We start from the raw sequence: 6,942 nt of genomic DNA, 5'->3' as shown, positions 1-6,942 counted from the left end.
ATGGATGAGGAAAACTGCACTGCTGTGTCAGACTTCATCCTCCTTGGATTCTCAGATGCCCCTGAGCTCAGAGTCTTCCTCTTCCTGCTGTTTCTTTCCATCTATGGAGTCACAGTTTTGGGAAACCTGGGCATGATTGTCCTTATTCAGATCAGCTCTGGACTCCACATCCCCATGTACTTTTTCCTCAGCCACTTGTCCTTTGTGGATTTCTGTTACTCCATGATCATCACCCTAAAGATGCTAGCTAACATCTTAAATGAAGACAAAGGTATTTCCTTCCTGGAATGCACTGTGCAATTCTACCTGTTTTGCACATTGGTGGTAACTGAGTTCATTCTGCTGGCAGTGATGGCCTATGACCACTCTGTGGCCATCTGTGACCCGCTGCTCTATGGTCACCATGTCCCAGGATCTCTGTGTGGAGTTGGTGTCTTGTTGCTACCTCAGTGGTGCTATGTGTTCTCTGATTCACTGTGTTTAGCTCTTCAGATCCCATCCTACAGATTGAATATGATCACCCACTTATTTTGTGATCTCCCCCCTCTCTTGTCTCTTGCTTGCTCTGATGTGTCTGTGAATCAGTGATGCTATACATTGGGGCCACTTTCTATGAGATCATCATCCTCACACCCTACTTGTTTATTCTCATCACCATCCTGAGGTGATGCACTCTGCAGAGGGAAAGTGCAAAGCCTTTTTCACCTGTGCCTCCCACCTTACAGCCATCACTGTCTTACAGGGAATGACCCTTTTCATTTATTGCCAGACCCATTCTGCCAACAGCATGGGTACTGAAAAAGTGACCATGGTGTTCTACACTGTAGTGATCCCCATGCTGAATCCACTGAGCTACAGTCTGAGGAACAAGGATGGATGTGAAAGAAGCTCTCAGAAAAGTGGTGAACTTCAAAATATTATCCTAGAGAATATTTTCCTAGCAGAACTCAGGGTTAGAAACTGGAGGCTGGTGAAAAGGTGATAATTATTGCAGTGTTGAAAGGGCAGAACTGAATTGGGTAGTTTTGAGTGAGTCTTCCTGGCTTATTATTTCGTACCTCATATCCTGTCAATTTACAAGAGTAGTCTACTTCTTTACATTTATTCAGTTTAAAATGTTTTAAATGGTTCTTAGTAATTGGAATCAAGATTGCCAGGAGAAATATCAATAACCTCAGATATGCAGATGACACCACCCTTATGGCAGAAAGTGAAGAGGAACTAAAAAGCCTCATGATGAAAGTGAGAGGAGAGTGAAAAGTTGGCTTAAAGCTCAACATTCAGAAAACAAAGATCATGGCATCTGGTCCCATCACTTCATGGGAAATAGATGGGGAAACAGTGGAAACAGTGTCAGACTTTATTTTTCAGGGCTCCAAAATCACTGCAGATGGTGACTGCAGCCATGAAATTAAAAGACACTTACTCCTTGGAAGGAAAGTTATGACCAACCTAGATAGCATATTCAAAAGCAGAGACATTACTTTGCCAACAAAGGTCCATCTAGTCAAGGCTATATTTTTTCCAGTGGTCATGTATGGATGTGAGAGTTGGACTGTGAAGAAGGCTTAGCGACAAAAAATTGATGGTTTTGAACTGTGGTGTTGGAGAAAACTCCTGAGAGTCCCTTGGACTGCAAGGAGATCCAACCAGTCCATTCTAAAGGAGATCAGTCCTGGGTGTTCTTTGGAGGACTGATGCTAAAGCTGAAACTCCAGTAGTTTGGCCACCTCATGTGAAGAGTTGACTCGTTGGAAAAGACCCTGATTCTGGGAGTGATTGGGGGCAGGAGCAGTAGGGGACGACAGAGGATGAGATGGCTGGATGGCATCACCGACTCGATGGATGTGAGTTTGAGTGAACCTTGGGAGTTGATGATGGACAGGGAGGCCTGGCTTGCTGTGATTCATGGGGTCTCTAGGAGTCGGACATGACTGAGTGACTGAACTGAACTGAACTAAATGGACTGTTAAAACACACATTTAGTTTGCTGTATAACTTTCATAGGTTTACTAAAGATTTCACATTTTATTTCACTATCCATTATGGAAACTACGATTTATTTCAAAATCAAATGGCTGTTATTCTACAATGAACAACACACGTTTGAGTTTATGCACAAATGTGATTCCCATATATATATATATACATATATATATATACATATATATATGTATATATATATCTTGCATTTTATTTGTAGCTTCCTTTATTGTTTTTGCTGTCATTGCCATGTCCAGTGTTTGGGAAGTTTCATATATCATTATATCTGAATAATAGAGACATTGATAATGATTATGTCAAAGAAATCTTAACAAAATTAAATTTAGGTCACGTGGAAATATTTTAGAATAATCCTGATACATCGGTAGTTTTCCTTGTGTGAATGGGTGTGTGTATTTGTATGTGTGTGTGTATACAAGAATACTTCATTTTATTGAAATTCACAGATAGTTTTTCTGTAGATTAAATGTTTGTGGCCACTCTCCCTTGAGCAGGTATATATGAGCCTTTTTCCAAGAGCATCTGTCACTTCATGTTTCTGTGAATATTTCTTATAATATTTCAAATATTTCAGAAAAGCAAAAGAAAAAGGAAACTATGTTAATTTAATGATTATAACATCAGGAAGCAGCCATCATTCTTGAGGTTGGGAGAAGTAGAGAAAAGACATTTTACAGGAATCTCAACTTGGAGGAAGTACTCTGCTAATCAGTAATAAGCCCTTGAGGAAGGGCCATGGCTGTAAGGGTGTCTGCGGTCGAAGTCTGGCTTATGACTCAACAGTTCTCAGACACTGGAGATGGGCCCTAGTAGTGTTTGGTCCCAGGGGGATGCCAGGATACTGCTCTGACCTCTGAAGAGAGTAAGATGAGAAACTGGAGCCAGAACTGGAGAACACGAAGCAAAAAAATCCCTTTCTTCTCTCCTCTCCATTTCTCTTCAATATTCTTTTCTTCCCCACATCATTTCCCTTGGTTTATCCCTTTAGCAAAATCTAAACAGAAACCAGCTATCAAGGGCATCTGGGTATTCAGTTTGCAAGTCCCAGAAACAGCATCACAGCTCAAGAATAGAAAGGCAGCCATAGACAAAAGGCAACAAAGGACTTGCAGCTTATGATGCCAAAAGAGAGATTCATTTTACTTCTATCCTCACTTAGAGTGTGTAAATCTCTCTATAACACACAAGTGCACCTTAAGACTCTTCACTCTTCAGATCATTGTTAGTTTACATGTACTTGATTCATCAGAAGAGTTATAAACCAAATGTGACAGAGGGTGGTTGTCACTCTTAAGATCTCTCTATGGAAATGTACCTGATTTCATATATATATATATATAAAATCACACTACAAGAAGTACATTAAATCAAATATTTGATCAATTTCACATACTGGGTTAAAAACAGCTTTCAAAAAGAAAAAGAAACAGTATCTAGCAAGAAATTATATTAAGAATTTTTAAAAAAGAAATAAACATTTCAAAAAATATGATGCTTCAGAATTGGGAAAACCATTTTTGGAGCTAAAATTGCCCATATTCTGAAACTTTGTTCCAATCCACTAATTTGTTTAATTTCTTCAGAGTCACTTTCATGGAATATGCATTTTAAGCAGAACCATCTCTCAAAATACAGTAATTAGGCCTTGGTCAGGATATTTTTGGCATATAGAAAAATAATTTTAATTCTAATATCAATAATATCTAATTCAGTGTTTCTTTGTTAGTTTTTCTTTTTTAGGTAATTAAATAATATTTAGCTGAGAAACATATGAATTAAAAAGCAAGTGGACAAACAAGGAAAACACTAATTTTATCGCAATTTTGTCTGTGTCATTGTATGCGATTTTAGACAAATCCATCAAAACTCTGTGGCTTTAATTTCATCTATAGTACTTATTTTAAAAGACCAGGACTTGGACAGCAATAGAGTTGCTTTTTTTTTTTCCTGTTAGGCTTACAATATCCAGGACTTCCCATAGCTCAATTGGTAAAAAAAAATCCACCTACAATGCAGGAGAACTGGGTTGAGAATATCTCCTGGAGAAGGAAAAGGCTACTCACTCCAGTATTCTGGCCTGGAGAATTCCATGGCCTGCAAAGTCCATGGGGTCACAAAGAGTTGGACATGACTGAATGACTTTCACTTTCACTTTACAATATACATGATTATGCTAATAGAATTAAAAAATGCTATTATGGTGTCTCAGGAATGCTGTCTCTGATTGTTTCTCACCACGCAGCCTTCCTCTTTATGACCGTGACCATTTCCTAGTTTAATATTATAAGATTCACCATCATTAAACGTAACCAAAGGGAACAGTCTCCCAATTCAGTTCAGCCACTCAGTTGTGTTCAACTCTGCAACCCCATGGACTTCATCACGCCAGGCTTTCCTGTCCATCATCAACTCTTGGAGCTTACTCAAATTCATGTCCATTGCATTGGTAATGCCATCCAACCATCTCATTCTCTGTCAGCCCCTTCTCCTCCAGTCTTCAATCTTTCCCAACATCAGGGTCTTTCCCAATGAGATGGTTCTTCACATCAGATTGGCCAAAGTGTTGGAGTTTCAGCTTCAGCATCAGTCTTTCCAATGAATATACAGGACTGATTTCCTTTAGGATGGACTGGTTGGATCTCCTTGTAGTCCAAGGGACTCTCAAGAGTCTTCTTCAGCACCACAGTTCAAAAGCATCAATTCTTTGGCGCTGAGGTTTCTTTATAGTACAACTCTCACATCCATACATGACTAGTGGAAAAACCATAGCTTTGACTAAGCAGACCTTTGTTGACAAAGTAATGTCTCTGTTTTTAATATGCTGTCTAGGTTTGTCATAGATTTGCTTCCAAGGACCAAGGGTCTTTTAATTTCATGGCTGTGATCACCATCTGCAGTGATTTTGGAGCACTCAAAAATAAAGTCAGCCACTGTTTCCAGTTTCTCCATCTATTTGCCATGAAGTGATGGGACCAGATGTCATGATCTTCATTTTTTGAATGTTGAGTTTTAAGCCAAATTTTTCACTCTCCTCTTTCACTTTCATCAAAAGACTCTTTATTTCTTCTTCACTTTCTGCCATAAGGGTGGTGTCATCTGCATATCTGAGGTCACTGATATTTCTCCCAGTAATCTTGAATCCAGCTTGTGCTTCATCCAGCCCAGCACTTCTCATGATGTACTCTGCATAGAAGTTCAAAAAGCAGGGTGACAATATACACCATCATTAAATGTACCCAAAGGGAACAATCTTTACACATTCAAATAGGAGGCAGCAATTTCTTTATTTTTAATGATGTTTTAATAGAAAAAATATATTAAAATAGTTTAAAATAGATACAAATTTAATGACATTTCTATTATCTATAATTTTTAAGAATAAAAAATATGATAAAAATCAATTAGGCCTTTATTGTATTATGCATTTTTTTTTCTTTTGACTGCACTATGCAGCTTGTGGGATCTTAGTTTCCATACTAGTGACTGAACCTCTACTCTGGACAGTGAAAGCACAGAGTTCTGTCCTCTGGACTGTCAGGGGATTCCCAACTGCATCACCCATTTTATTTATTCATTCATTTTTATTTTTAGAAAATTATATAATAATATTTCATACTTCTCATCATTTTTTTTACTTTTTAAAATTTTGTATCGTACATTTTAAATAGCATTTGCACAGCTCAATCAAGGCTTTACACTCCACAATCTGTTCTTCATATCTGGAGAAAGATATGAAGAAGGGAAGATAAGACTTGAGATGTAGGTTTGGCTGCAGCAGTTAATAATGAGGGCCTCCCAGGTGACTCAGTGTTAAAGAATCTGCTTGTCAAGCAAGAGAGGAGAGTTCCATCCCTCAGCCATGAACATCCCCTAGAAAAGGAAATGACACCCCGCTCCAGTATTCTTGCTGGAGAATCTCATGGCTAGAGGAGCCTGGTGGGCTAAGTCCATGGGGTGGCAAAGAGTCAGACACAACTCAGTGAATCTACAAAAATAAACAATTAATACACAGACTTTACCAGAAGCACATTACTCCTGATGTGAAGAGCATCGTTTATGCCAAGTACTTCAACTGAAGAAAATAAAGCTAAGGATTGTGTGCCCATAAGTAGTAATGCCATTGAGAGCATGATAACAACAAAACTGAGAGACTTGAAGCCAGGGTTTTCCTACTGTTGCTTGTGGTTAGTATAAGAGGGGCAGTTACACCTTACAGAGGTCACAAGTGTAGTAGAAATTTAAGAAATATTTGTTGGAGACAATTACTCCATGATCTCACTTGCACATAAACTACAGCAGTTAGCCTCATAGCAGTAGAATGTAGAGCAATGACTGATAATTCAGGGCCGGGGGCTCAAGGCAAGGGGAGATGAAGGTCAAGAGGTACAAAGTTTCCCTCATGCAAGATGAACAAACCCTGAAGTCTCAATGTACAATAGAATTTGTATTCTCATTATTGTTAAAAAAAAAAAGTGAGAAAAAGAAAATGGTAACATAAAGCAATGGACATGTTAGCTTGATGGTAGTGATTATTTCACACCAAATTTATACCTTAAATATATAGAATTTGTTTGTCAATTATACCTCAATAAATCTTAAAAAAAAAGCATAAAACAATGGAGTGTTATTCAGCCATTAAAAAGAATACATTTGAATCAGTTTTAATGAGGTGAATGAAACTGGAGCCTATTATACGGAGTGAAGTAAGCCAGAAAGAAAAATACCAATACAGTATACTAACACAGATGTATGGAATTTAGAAAGATGGTAATGATAACCCTGTATGCGAGAGAGCAAAAGATACACAGATGTATAGAACAGTCTTTTTGACTCTGTGGGAGAGAGAGAGGGTGGGATGATTTTGGAGAATGACATTGAAACATGTATAATATCCAGGTTGCTTGGGGCTGGTGCACTGGAATGACCCAGAGGGATGGT

General features: G+C 38.3%; 1 pseudogene; it reads left to right on the top strand.

The window, feature by feature from the left end:
- Positions 1 to 926, top strand: LOC138076584 (olfactory receptor 5L1-like; annotated as a pseudogene).
- The last annotated feature ends 6,016 nt before the right edge of the window (positions 927 to 6,942 follow it).

This window comes from Capricornis sumatraensis, chromosome 3, assembly GCF_032405125.1.
Source record: "Capricornis sumatraensis isolate serow.1 chromosome 3, serow.2, whole genome shotgun sequence".
In the NCBI taxonomy this organism is placed as follows: Eukaryota; Metazoa; Chordata; class Mammalia; order Artiodactyla; family Bovidae; genus Capricornis; species Capricornis sumatraensis.
Note: the sequence above shows the minus strand (reverse complement) of the source record. Positions and strands in the feature narration are given on the sequence as shown.